This window comes from Miscanthus floridulus, chromosome 7 (assembly GCF_019320115.1).
Source record: "Miscanthus floridulus cultivar M001 chromosome 7, ASM1932011v1, whole genome shotgun sequence".
In the NCBI taxonomy this organism is placed as follows: Eukaryota; Viridiplantae; Streptophyta; class Magnoliopsida; order Poales; family Poaceae; genus Miscanthus; species Miscanthus floridulus.
In genome coordinates, this window is record NC_089586.1 from 113,645,947 (window position 1) to 113,660,937 (window position 14,991).

The 14,991-nt window shown below is 43.5% G+C and overlaps 1 long non-coding RNA gene across 1 annotated transcript; it reads left to right on the forward strand.

Moving 5' to 3' along the window:
• Nucleotides 1–3,216: 3,216 nt before the first annotated feature.
• On the forward strand, nucleotides 3,217–4,620 carry LOC136467610 (uncharacterized). Its single transcript, XR_010761605.1, has 4 exons — nucleotides 3,217–3,338; nucleotides 3,411–3,552; nucleotides 4,096–4,236; nucleotides 4,468–4,620. It is a non-coding gene; the product is annotated as an uncharacterized lncRNA (long non-coding RNA).
• The last annotated feature ends 10,371 nt before the right edge of the window (nucleotides 4,621–14,991 follow it).

A 14,991-nucleotide genomic window follows, 5' to 3' on the forward strand; every position in this document is an offset into this window, starting at 1 on the left:
CTTCGCGCCCACGGGCCGCATCCCATGGGCCTAACCTTCCGCCTACGTACGTTAACCAGTAACCACAGCTGACTGCTGACGTCAACCGGGACGGCTCCATGTCGTGGCCCTGTTCGTCACTGACGCCACGCTGACAGGCGTTGTCTGTCGGTCATGGCGTTCTATTCCGTCCCGACGGGAGTCGTGGTGAACTAATGTGCCTGCCAGCGTTCGTACGAGGGTTAGGCAGAACAACACCGGCACGCCGACACTGTTCTTGATGTGAATTCTCAGGTATGTCCTGTCATGGCCACGAGTTATATCAGGGCATGCTGGTCTCTTCCTTGGTGTCAGAGTTTTGACCCAAACCCATACGCTTGGACCTAGAGTGGTTGGTGGCGGTATGGGTTCTCATTAGGAGCCACGCCTGAGGGGTCGGGCGAGACGGAGCCCGCCCCTAGAGGTCGGGCGAGACAGAACCTGCACACCTAGGGGTCGGTTGGAGCTGTAGTCGCACTCTTGACTACTCGGATGAATCAATGTTGATGACCATTAGCTTCTCTTCGAGTAACCTAGTATTGGTCCCCGACATGAAGCGTATACGTTTTTTTCATACATCCTCAGCGGTGATTATGGATGGCAATGGGTAGAGAGGGTTTACAAACCCGCACCCGCGAGGCAAACCCTGTACCCGCATCCACGCCCACGACCCGTCACGAGCACAAAATTGAACCTGCACCCGTCACCCGCGGGCACACCCATGCCCGCCAGCCAGATCACAAATTCACAGTTCACAATCACAAACATATACATATCACAGATCCAATGCACAACAGCACAAGTTCACAAATAACAGTTCACAACAGCAGGCCCACATGTCAGGCGGGTTTGCGGGTTTGCGGGCACGGGTAAGGTATTTTCATACCCGCAAATTTTTTACCCGCAGGCGCAAAATCAAACCCGCACCCGTGCTCGTGGGTACAAAATGGTACTCGTATCCTCACCCTAACGGGTTTTTACCCACGGGCACGCGGGTAATTTGTACCCGTAACCATCCATAGCGGTGATATATGTTTTTTAGCATATAGATCCTTCATACATCGCCAAGTGATCATTTTGTCTTGTGAACAAGGACTAGGAGGCTCTCGGAATTATCTACCATTCAAATGTGACACGACTACAGAATTGATAATCACTGACGCTACTTTCACCGCTGATTTGCTAAAAAATAGCGGTGATACTCATTACCACCGGTTCTTATTATAAACTGTTAGTGAAATGATTCTTCATACATCGCCACCATGAGTGATCATCTAGTCTTATGAACAAGGACTAGAAGGCTCTAGGAATTATCCACCGTTGAGATGTGAGGGGATGAGATCCTCTTTGCCTAATTTATAAAGTTCTTATATAGAGATTGGGGGCATGCGTATGTCTAGGGTATATCCTTTTTTAATGTCTTTGTTATCTCCGGCTTTCCGATGGTAACATGATTACTATCTGACTTGTTTGGGTAATGCATGAGATCAACATGTGGACTTGTGAAATAAAAGTTGGTAGACTGCTTCTTTTTCAATATTTGTATTGGAATTTTACATTAGTAATGGTTGCCTAAGTATATATACGTGCGCAGACATTCTATGTTCGTTAGTACCTCCGAAAGGCTTAGCATGTGATAGGCTCACACGCTTTAAGGGTGTGTTTAGTTCGTGAAATGAAAATTTTTGGACGTCACATCAGATGTTTTGGAAGATGTCGGAAGGGGTTTTTGGATACTAATAAAAAAACTAATTACATAGCTCGTCTGGAAACTGCGAGACGAATTTATTAAGCCTAATTAATCCATCATTAACGCATGCTGGCTACTGTAGCATTTATGGCTAATCATGGCCTAATTAGGCTTAAAACATTTGTCTCGCGATTTCTAACCAAACTGTGCAATTAGTTTTTTTCGTCTATATTTAATACTCTATGCATATGCCGCAAGATTCGATGTGACACTTTGGGGTGAAAATTTTTGGAACTAAACAGGGCCTAAACCTGCTTAGCATGTAGTCACTCCGTTCACATTATAAAGACGTTTTGACTTTTCTAGATTTATGACTTTTGTTATGCACTTAGATATACAATATGTCTATATACATACTAAAAGTAATGTATTTAGAAAAGCCAAAACATTTTATAATTTGAAATGGAGGGAATATTTTTTTGGCACAACTTTTTTGTATATCACAACTTTTTTTGTATATAAACTTTTTTCTTAATATAATCGAAAGTTAAAGCTCCTCCTATTGAATTTTAAAAAATATGAGAGAGCAAAGCAGCTCTCGTTGTCACCTATCAGAAGCTAATGAAGTCACGAAAACGTGTATTTTCTTTTTAGAGAAGCCCAAGACATGCTAAATAAGGCTTAAATTCATATATATATATATATTTGAATCGATCAATTTTATTATCTCTCTAATATATAAGTTTGGCAAAGCTCAATCTGAATTCTGCAATGAATCAGTCACGTCTGAATTTGCTCCTTAAGTCCTATGTGCGTCTTCTTTGTTCTTTCTATATTTTCTGGTGGACGCGCCCACCGGGCCTAATGGGCTCGAAATCTGTCGTCTTATGTACCAGTACCAGCATACCGGTCCAAAACCTAACAAGGCAGCAATGCCGTGGTACGAGAAATCCGGTCGACCCGCGACATTTAAAAGCCAAAAAGATGGCCAGCTCCTCCGCCTGCGCCACCCTCCACGTCGCCCAAAATTGCCTCAGCCGTCTGATCACGCGTTCGATGGCCCAGATCGCGCGAAGCAACAGCTTCTCAGCGTAATCCGGCTTCTGCTCTGGAGCCAATCCATCAAATATATACTGCGGCTTCCGATTTCGGGTCCAGATCCTTCTATAGGAAAAAAAAAGAGTCGGCCTCATCTCTTCCCCGTCCTCCCCCACTCCTCCCGTGCCTCGCACGGATGCCGCCGATGCCGCTCGCGCCTCCCCTTCCTCTCATTCTCTCCCACGGCGATGCACCGGCTACGGCCACGCCGCTGGTCGTGGGGTGCGGGCGGAGCACAGCCCTGGCGCGGCGTGGCTGGCGAGGGCGCCAGTGTGGAGGCCGCCGGCGCGGGCGGCTCGACGACCACCCGGCGCGAGCAGACCCCAGGTAAAGGCGGCCTCCCTCCCTTGCTCCTCTTCTCCTTCACACTCCGGCGCTGGGGTCAACCGGAGATCTGCGTGCTTGTCGTCCACCTTTGCTGGGGTTCATCGGGGGCCTCCATGACCGGATCCAGTGCTTCCATGGCCGGATCCGTTAGTTCCCCCACAGGATATTTGGAATCACATGATCCACTGGTCCGTCGGCGTCTTAGGTAAGTAAATGGCCTTATCTCTTTGCGTTATGGTTAGGGGATGCACTGATATTTGGGGATTTTAATTTCTAGGGTTCTGGATTGGGCAAGAACAGGGGCATTTCTATGGTGCTCTATCTTCTCCTCTCTGTAGATCCATACTCCATCTTCTTTTTTCTATGGATGCAAACGGAGCAGCCAAGGTGAAAAAGATGCTATCGATCTCCGCCAGCAGGTGCCTTACCCTCCTCCCTTTAAAATATGATGCTGGATGAAAATAGTGCAGATTAAAAACAGAACTGTGTTAGGATAAACCATAACACGGTTGCTTCACAGGTTGACAACTTGCCAGATGCCTCATTTATAAAAAGGAATGTTTCTTTTCGGTGCATGTAGCAGATACTGAGTCTAGAAAATTCAGTCTCAATCTCTTTTCTGCATATCTCAGTGCCAGTGTATGTGTTTTTGTTTTTTGAAGCAGCCATATTATAACACTGACATGTCAATAATCTTGCGCTATCAAATTTGGTTTTTGTATACGGGAATCATACTAATAGCATCTTGTTACTGTTACTAAGATCCTAGGTTTTGTATATGCCATGCTACACTTTTCATGTCTATGGTCGTTCCAGATATAGCAGTCCACATATTTGCCTCAGAAGTTAACTTTAAATATATGTGCTAATACTCTGGAGAGCTTGATAAGCTGCATGCTTGCCACCCAAAGTTTAGCTTACCAATTCCTAATGGTCTTAGTTCACCTTCCTTTTGTCTTCAGGTTCTCAGGTAATATGTGGTTACCTTTTCTCAGGTGGCAGCTGCCAACGCAGGCCTCTCCATGACAAAATTTGTTGATGCCGGTTTTCATTGGAGAATTTGATGATTTCAGAGGAAGATTGATCATGTTTCTTGATTATTGGTATTTTCACACCATCTCCTTTATCAGTTCTACCTATTTCCCGATACATTCGTAAATTCTAAGTTCTATGCAATTGCTTGCTGTCTAAGATGATGCAACGAAATTGGCTAATTATCCAGTTAGTCCTTTGCTCTATCATGTACCTCAAAAAATGCACAAAATGAAATCAAAAGAGATTTGTTGCGCCATCATATTTGTCAACGCCAATTCTAATATGGCTCTATTTTGTAGGTTGGGCTCCCTTAATCATCCAAGGGGAACACCTACTCAATCCTCGGGAGGACACCTAGGGTTCAGTTCATCGTTTTGGTATGTTATCCTCTTCCTCTGCCTTCCTTAGATGTTAGTTTAGATTATTTCATAATAATAGATCGAAATGTTGCCTACTTATGTACTCATATATATGTCCTTTCCTTTGTTTTCTGTGTTCAAATAAGGTGTAATGTGTGTTCAGATGGCATGAAGATATTCAGAATCAAATTCCAAATTATTTTGGATATCTTATTGGATTTCGCAGTTTCCAGTTCCTCTAATTGAAGATGGTATCAAGTTTGAGCTGGTCCAAATATGCTTATATAACTATCGTGCAGTACATGCTCCTTGCCGCTGCCGACCCACTTATGACTTATCTCAACATATACGCTGTATAAATAGTTGTACAACAATACCACTATTGTTTATTTATAGCTCACTGCTTTCCTGCAAATTTGCGTCAATGTGAGCTATAGGATTTTGACCATCTAGAATGAACCATGCTGCCATTAAGGGACCCACTATGCATCGTTGTTCTATTTGTCCTATAAAGTCAAACAGCTGTAAGGCCTTTTTCTTTTATCATGCATTATATTACCTTACAATCATTCCAGTTTATTACGTCACACAGGCTAGCCATTCCATGCAGGACAGAACCAACATCTACTTGTTTTTCCAGTTGCCATGCATAGCGTTTTTATTGCATGATAATTGAATCAATGTTCTGTTGTGAGCGACAACATTTCCAAAAAATCGTCGGCTACTACAGCACATATGCTTTGAATTCAGTAGTATAGTTGAAATGTTTAGAGTTTTCATAAATACAGGTCTATTGAGCTCCTGATTTTATTTTCTAGCTTCCTCCTCTATACCGCTCAAGGTTTGTTTAGCTGATCACAGATGTCAGCTGCTACCCTGCTGCCTAAAGGTTAATTTTCTTTATTGTTTTTAATTTACTTCAGTACATGTGTCTTTGGTTCTCCAAATAGGAGGTCTTTCGTTTGCTTCCATACGTCATGATTTCAACTTCCTGTTTCTGCTCCCTATCCCAAAATGATGTACAACATAAATGAGTATGAGTTCCCTAGCTGAACTTATTTTCTAACTTATCTCTGTGTTTCGTTTTGCTTCACATGATGTTTGCAAACTACAGCTGAGCTGCACATGTTTTGTGGGCATAGTTTCTAAGAAAATATGCTAGATAAGGGGAAGTCAGCTGATGATCGATTCATCAGCAACATTAGTTGTTGCTCTAAATTTACGTACTCCATGTATTTCAGTTGAGTTGTTTGGTTATTAAATAATTGGGACATCAGAATCCATTGCCTTTGACTTTGATAGATCCTAGAACTCATGGATTAGTTTGTTTACGAATATTTGACACTCCTACAACATGTTGTATAGAATATGTGTGCATGTAGATAGATAACTACCTCAGGAACCTTAGTTAGCTAAGTGGACTGAAAGGGCCACCAAGTTTGATAAACTCTGTTAAGTTTCAGCCATCAATCATGGGCTTGGTGCTAATAGAAAATCAAGTAGATCATCCTGCATATATAGCTTTGCCTGTAGTAATTACAGATATTGATAGAAGTTATTAGTTTAAAATTCAACTAATGATGATGATAGTGGACTCAACAGTTTATAGTTCGGTTTAGATAATAGTCATAAATGGAACTGCTGCTAGAAAACTGTTGTTGGTGACTGTTGGAAACAATACATAATCTTTATAGTTTCAGTGATGCTGTTGTTGGTCACGGTTAGGGAAAAAGTAATAAATAATTTATTTTCCCATTTATTTCCTTATGAACTCGTGTTGACGAACTCACAGCGACGAACTCACAGCACTACTATGCAAAAAGAGGTCTAATTGCAACAGCGTGACTCCTGCAAAATAGTTAGGCCCAACCTGCAGCTTCCAGTTAATCTTAAATATAGTTGGTTATGAGCATCATTCAACTACACTGAACACTCTCACTTAAAATGTCCAACTGGTTAAAGAATGTGCTGCCATGTCTGCCTCTAAATTACATTTACAAAAAATTAGTAATGAAGCTACAAAGGAGGAACCTTGTCTATATCGAAGCAAGTTCCACTAAGGTTCAATGCAGTGTCCAGAAAAAAAAGCTTTGGTTAGTGCTGTTTTGCTGCTTTACTGACCTCATCTTTGCCTTATTTTTCCTTCTCCATATTTTGGATGCACCAGTAGTTAAGTTGATCCGTGCCTGATATGTTATATACAGTACACGTATCATAAGATAATAGAGCTCAGTTAACTGATGAAGTAATTGATTAGAGGAACATACTAAGAATTTCCGTAATGAAAACCTCTTGGATTCGAATGGAATTCATAGGAATTCTGACCTGTTGCTTAAGACTCTAAGGCGGTTAAGAGGACAAGTTTTTCCCAAGCTATCCTTGCAGATAGAAAGGCAAATCAGATTGCCTACATCGGAAACTGATTTTTTTAGCAGTGTTGTTTCATATACAATTCTAGGTTCTATTCATGACATAGGTATCTACTGCCATTTCCATTTACTTTTGTAGGGTATACATACAATATACATAGACAGCTAACACATTAAGGGTGCACTTCAATGGCGTTAACATCTCAAATTTGCTTGCTCTTCATTTTCAGATTGATGTCAATTTGTCCGGTTCGTCATATCGATCTTAAACAGCGTCAACACTACACAGATTATGGACGTTGTAGTCATCCATTATTTATTGTTGCAGGACACAGGCTGCTCCTTAAGAGGGCACACATTGAAGCCCCCAAACAAATGGCCAGCCATTGATCAACATTTGCGTTCAATTTTACCTATGTATAATTTGGCTCCTCAGCTTCTTCTATCCTTTTGTGCACTTATCCAAGGGAGTCTTAAAGAAGTTTACCATGAACTGATCCCAAAAAGGATGAAGAGGAGACCACCATGATCTCCATAACCATAAATGTAAGCGAGATATGCTTGTGTAGCTGGTTGAACATATTCTGAGGGCCTTGTGTATGACCAGGATATTGTCTACTATTGTATAGACTCTTCTATGTAGATCAGCTAGCTTTTCTTCATTGTACTGCTTTGTTGTGTCAAGGATGAGTAAAGGATAAATGATTCAGAGCTAGATGACTTTTTTCTAAGTCTTCAATTCATAATATACTAAATACATGGAACAGTTTAGTTTCATACATGTATTGCGCACTTGAACATTGTACTGCTTTCAACTTTATACTTCAGTTCACTCAGATTTCTAACGCGCCCATTGTTACACAAAATCTCCATTTACAGGCACACAGGCGCGCGGATGCGCGCGCCAATCTACTAGTATATATATATAATCGGTAGGGTGACCAACTGCTAATCCAGATGTCAACAAGAGAATTCCCCGTCGGGGAGTGCCTCCCCATCCCCGTTCCCATGGAGAAGAAAATTCCCCATCCCCATCTCCGTAAGTGCCACGGGGAGACTTTCTCCCCATCCCCATCCCTATCCCCACGGGGAATTAGTCCTCGTGGGGATCTCCATGAGCCGCAGGTATTTCATTGTTATCTACAAAGTTTGCATTTCAAACTTTATTTAAGTAGCACATATATGTTCTATAGCATTTTCGCTTAATAAAAATTGGTTTAAAACCTTTAAGTGATATAACGGGACTATGAAAGGTAACTTTCGTTTCGCGTTTCTGTTAATTGTTTCGACAGGAGCTAGGGTTGCAACATTGCTTATATATCGTGGGTATTGGGCCTTGTCAGTATATGGGCCTTTGGAATCGGGTCCCCGTGGGGAGCGGGGACGGGGGCCTACATACCATCCCCGCTCCCGTGATCTTCGACGGGGATAACTTCAGCCCCGTTTAATCCCCCGTGGGGATAGAATTCATATCATCCCCGTTCCCTAATGGGTGAATTCAACGCGGGGATTCGGGGAACGGGCCCCCGTTGACATCTATAACTGCTAAGCTGTTTTGGAACGTCTGGTCGTCTGTCTGGGCTTCCTAGTTAGGCCCATTAAGGCCACATACCACTTGTTAGCCAGGCTTCGTAGAAACAAGGGGTGGACGTTTCCGCAAATCCAGGCCCTAGGTGCCAATCGCCTCACCTCTTGCTCACCTCACCACGACCCACCTCCCCAACAGGTCCTTGGCATCCGCAGGATAGCCACTTGCTTCCACACGTGATTTTTTTTAATTTTAACATTTTTTGAAAACTAATTCTAAATCTAACACTGTCGTTTTTTTTAAACTAACACTTTTTGCCGCCCCCTATTTCCCTGCCGCGGCCAAATGCCTGTGCCACGCCATGCATGGTGCGCGCGGCAACGGACTGACGTGGCGACGACCAAAATAGCTGACCGCTGATGTGGCAGGGCCTGCCATGCCACGGATCTTGGCGCGACACAGAGCCCACGACGCCCACTGTGAGACTGCAGGGCACCGCGCGGGCGATGGAGTGGGCACGCCTACTCTGTAGGAGCTGACACCTTTCCGCGGCGTGCACAGTGCCGCCTCAGAGAGCATCGCATCCAACGCCAGAGGTGAGCAGTAGTGTATGGGCTGAGCCAGGGCATCGTCGACACGTGTCTCCTGCACCGCGTGCGGCGCGCTGACTCCAGAAAGGGTCACGTCAGAAGGCAGTCCCCTGGTACGAGTGTTGACTAACTGCGACGCGTCGGGCATGCCACCAGCCTAGCTGCGGTGCAGCTGGACAATGAACACTGAGACCTCAGAACGACAAGAGTGGGATCCATCGTTGATTGATCCCACCGTCCTCCCTGCTTGCTGCTCCTTGCTAGTATCAGTGAGCAGTAAAAAAAACAACTGCCCAGTACACGATGAGCAACGGTCTATGCGTTGCACTGCACGGATACGAAAACATATCCTACGTTACCGGCCCCTACGGTGTTACCGTGTCACCAAACAAGGTAGCACCTAACATAGTTACACAAAAAGTTGCAACAAAAATACAAATGAGTAGAGAATGCAAACATCTACGTATACATGTAAAACTTGAGATGCAATACAAATACGTGTGGAGATAAAGAAGTAAAATCAACACATGAAAAGTTACGGGCGCAAACAACTTGCCTTTTGCCCATACAACATCGCGTGTATAATTTTATAAAAGAAAAGTGCCGCGTCGACGATGAGAAAGAAAGGGCCAGTCTGGCCAGACAAATACGAGGACCGACAAAGTGTTATATATAATCATAATATTTGTTGCGGCATCGCGTGTATAAGGCCCTGTTTGGTTCCTACAGGACCTCCTAAAATTCCTGTCACATCGAATGTTTGAACACATGGAGTATTAAATATAGACTAATTATGAAACTAATTGTACAACTTGCGACTAATTTGCGAGACGAATCTTTTAAGCCTAATTAGCCCATGATTTGACAACATGGTGCTACAGTACACATGTGCTAATGACGGATTAATTAGCCTTAAAAAATCGTCTTGGAAATTAGCCTCCATTTATGTAATTGGTTTTATAATTAATCTATATTTAATGCTTCTTATTAGTATCTAAACATTCGATGTGACATGAATTTTAAGAGCGACTAAAGAACAAAACACCCTCTAATTTTATAAAAGAAAAGTATTGGAGTAGTTCTCTTATCATTTATGTCTTCTCAGCCGCGGGAGAAGGCGTGCCTACGCGCTGAACTGCAGCTTAAAAGCACAGCTGCTAGTGCCACCTGCCGCTATGCTGGCAAATGTGCCCCGCTGACTGCAGCAGCTGAGCTGATAGCCTGATACGTACTCCTCCTACTAGTACTCCTATCAAACAGGCACGACACGAGCACAATTGACAGTGCGTGAAGCATAAAAAGATGGCCTGCTGTTTTTTATTCCTTTTAAGTGCCTGAGCCCCGCACGTCGTCCCGCCTCGTCCCATCGTTGCCCACTCCATCGCCAACGCCTCTGCGCGCACTGTAGCACTGACCACGCTATCGCACGCGCCTGACCATGCCATGGACTGCTGAAAGCATCTAGGCCCCTAGTTGGATTTCGGTGATTAATGTCAATACAAGATTACTATGACTAACATGTGTTTTGCAGAGGCAATTAAGTTAGGTCATGGTAATGGAGATCGATTGGGCAATCGAGGTTGTCATGCCCCTACGATGGAAATCGTTTCGGTTTTCAAAGGATGGACGACAAGGTTAAGGATAACTAGTTCTAAGTGTCAATTGGAGTTGGAGAGACACTTAGAGTAGTTTAGGACTTTGTTTTTCCTTTGGCCGTACTATGAAGGGGGGTATGAACGGGTAGCTTGACCTAGTTGAGTCTAGTGAGTTAGGTGTGGTGCACACTTGTTAAAACTAGCTCTAGGTAGCTCCTATGAATGCCTAAGATCCTTTGGAGCAAACTTCATTCACATATGTTCGGAAGTTGGAAGTGAATGGAGGGTCAAATACTGACCGGACGCTGGCTCCGGTGCGACCGGACGCTGGCCGCAGGGTCCGGTCAGTTCATTTGACTATGAAGATCAAGTCTGGTGTGACCAGACGCTGGGAGGTCATGTGACCGGACGCTGAGGGCCAGCATCCGGTCGACTCCAGTAAGGGTCCAGACTTGGAAAAGAGTGACCGGACGCGTCCGGTCAGTGTGACCGGACCCTGAGTATCCAGCGTCCGGTCGTTTACAGTAAGCATCCAAGAGCGACCGAACGCGTCCGGTCGGTACTGACCGGACCCTGACAGCGTCCGGTCATCACTTGAATGCTGGTTCGCGGGTTGAACTGATCGGAGCGTCCGGTCATCACGACCGGAGCGTCCGGTCATCCCGCAGAAGCTCATAACGGTTCGTTTTTCAGGCTGGCTTATAAATAGAAGCTTCACTCGTGAGTGGAGCATCTTTTGCTCATTCCAACAGCTGAGAAACACGTTTGTGAGTGCCAAGAAGAGCAAGGTCCTAGTGAGGTGTTTGTGATTTGAGAATCCAAGAGAGTAGCCTCACTAGCAAATCAAGAGTAGCAAAGTGTGCATCCATCTTCTCATTAGGCTTCGCGTGGTCAAGTGAGAGTTCGTGCTTGTTACTCTTGGTGATCGCCATCACCTAGATGGCTTGGTGGTGATTGGGAGTTTGGTGTTCACCCGGCGGAGCTTGTGGGTGACCCAACTCAAGTTGTGAGCGGTTTTGGGTGATTCACCGCGACGGAGTGTCGAAGAATCAACCCGTAGAGAGCACTTGATCCTTGCGTGGATCAAGGGGGAGCTACACCCTTGCGCGGGTGCTCCAACGAGGACTAGTGGGGAGTGGCGACTCTCCAATACCTCGGCAAAACATCGCCGCGTTTCTCTCTCTCTCTCTCTATTTACTTTGAGCACTTACTTTGAGCATTTACTTTGAGCAATTCAATACTTGTCTTCATTTCCATAAGAATTGCTTGCTAGAGTAAGTTTGGAACTTAGGTTGAGAGGTTGTTGTGCATTAGTTTGATATAAACACTTTTCTAGGCACAAGGGGTTAATTGGGCTATCCGTAGGATTTGTTTATTGCAAGAAAATTTAGAATTAGCCCAATTCACCCCCCCCCTCTTGGGCATCTTGATCCTTTCAATTGGTATCAGAGCCTCGTGCTCACGTTTTAAGCTTAATCGCTTAGAGCAAGATGTCTCACGGGGATGGTCCTCCTCCTATCTTTGAGGGAGATGATTTTTCATATTGGAAAATCCGCATGGAGGCTTACTTAGAAGCTCTAGATATTGGAATTCTTAGAGCCGCCTCTCAAGGGTTCCCCGCACCTAGGAATGCCGCACAACTTCAAGGCGATGAAGTAAATTATGAAAAATGGAACGCAAAGGCTCGCAACACCATCTTTAGAGGCCTTTGCAAAGATGTGTTCAATCGTGTAAGGAACCACAAAGACGCCCAAGCACTATGGTCGGATGTTTGTGCGCTTCATGAGGGAACCAAGAGTGAGCGTGAGGAACGCTATCATCTTGTGATTAAAAAGCTAAATTCTTTTGAGATGTTTCCCAAAGAAAGTGCTAATGAGATGTATTCTCGATTAAATGTTCTTGTAGAGGAAGTCAATGGGCTTGGACTTACTCAAATGTCACCATCCGACATTGTGAGAAAAATCTTGAGTGTCCTCCCCATTGACAAATATGGGCACATTGTGATCGTGCTACATCAAGGTGATCTTTCCGCCGCTACACCGACACAAATCTTGGGAAAGATCAATGCTCATGAGATGTACATGCACATCACACCTCAAGATGGCTCATCCTCTACAAAGAAGAAAGAGAAAGACTTAGCATTCAAAGCTAGCCAAGACAAGGGCAAAGCAAGACTTGAGTATGAGAGCTCAAGTGATGAAGATGATGAAGAAAGCCTTGCCCTCATGGTGAAAAAGACCACCAAGATGCTAAAAAGGCTAAACAAGAGTGGCATCAAATTTGATGGCAAAAAGAAGAAGTTCTTCACTAGCTCAAGAAGAAAGCCAATCTCCAAGATGGATTGCTACAATTGTGGCGAACTTGGTCATCTAGCTCATCAATGCACAAAGCCCAAGAAAGACAAGTTCAAGAACAAGGGCAAGAAAGATGATTCAAGTGATGAAGATGAAAAGAAGAAGAACAAGCCATACAAGAAGAGAGATGGCAAAAAGAGGGAGTTCTACAAGAAGAAGAAGAGTGGCAAGGCCTATATTGTCGGTGATTGGCTCATGGACATTGATTCATCAAGTGGATCATCCGATGATGATAGTGATGATGAAAAGGTGACCGCCATTGCTATTGATCTTGCATCTTCACCACCACCATCGCCATCATCCTCTACACACCTATGCCTTATGGCCAAAGGTGAACGCAAGGTAACTAAGAGTGATGATAGTAGTGATGATGAACATGCTAGTGATGATAGTGATAGCGATGATGATGACTCACCTACTTATGATGATCTTGTCAAAATACTTAGAAAATATACTAAGATCATTAGAAAGAGTAGAGCTACAAATGAAAAGCTTGATGCTAAAAATGATTCACTCTTAGCTAAGTGTGATACATTAGAAAAGGCTAATGATGAGCTTAAGGAAACAAATGATTCTATATCATCCAAACTCAAGGAGCTCAAAGCTTCTAAGAAAGAGCTTAAAGATAAAAATGATAAACTTGAGTGGGTACACAATGAGCTTATCACTAGTCACAATAAGCTAAAAGATGAATATGCAACTCTAAAGATCAATTATGATACTCTTATTATTGCATAAGAATTCTTACCAAATGAGCCACATGATGCTACTAACCATGTTGTTAAGATTGATATAGCTACCTCATGTGATGATTTAATTGATGAAAGCATTGAGCATGGATCTAGTAGCAAGGGCAAGCAAGTGGTTGAATGCAATGACTATAATGAGTATGTCAAGCTCAAGAGTAACAATGAGAAGCTCATGAAAGATCTTGAAGAGATGAAAAGTCACAACACCATTGTGCTAGAAACTCTTGATCATGACAAAGAGGTGATCCTTGAGAATGAAAAGTTAAAAGAAGAAATCAAGAAACTCAAGAAGGAGAAGAACAATGATATTCTCAAGGAAGAGAACAAGAAGCTCAAGATGGAGAAAGAGCATCTCAAGGTGGGATTGAGCTAGTTTGCTAGAGGCAAGCATCTCCAAAGTGAGCTACTCATGAATACCGTCATGAAGATGGATAGAAGTGGCATTGGATATATGGCAAGTGTAGAGAAGAAGAAGGCTCAAGCTCAATACCAACAATCAAAGCCAAAGCCAAAGCCAAAGAGATGTTTTGAATGTGGACAAGAAGGCCATTTTGCTCATGAGTGTCAAACTCCACCACCACAACCCTTGCCCAAGCATGCTAGACCCTTTGCTTTCAATGCTCACTACATGCTTAGAAAAGATTCGAGTGGAAAGATGAAAGTCATGTTCTTAGGTCCCCCCAACAAGAGTAGGCCTAAGAAAATTTGGGTGGCTAAGTCACTTGTTGAGAAGGTGAAGGGCCCTCAACAAGCTTAGATCCCTAAAGCTTGAATCTCTTGTGTGTAGGTGAACTACAAGACCAGTGGAAGTCATTGGGTTATTGATAGTGGTTGCACTCAACACATGACCGGTGATCCTCGTATGTTCACCTCACTAGATGAAGAGGTAGATGGACAAGAGAAAATAACATTTGGAGATAATTCAAAGGGCAAGGTCAAAGGATTGGGCAAAGTGGTAATATCAAATGATCATTCCATCTCAAATGTGCTCTATGTTGCTTCATTGAGTTTCAACTTGCTATCCGTTGGTCAATTGTGTGATCTTGGCTTCCAATGCTTGTTCACCGAGAAGGAGGTGGTTGTATCTAAGGTAGATGACAATCAAGTGATATTCAATGGATTTAGATACAACAATCTATATCTAGTTGACTTCACCTCCGAAGATGCAAACTTGAAGACTTGCCTATTCACCAAAACAACACTTGGGTGGCTATGGCATAGAAGGCTTGCTCATGTTGGGATGAGCTCACTCAAGAAGCTTATGAAGAATGATTTGGTG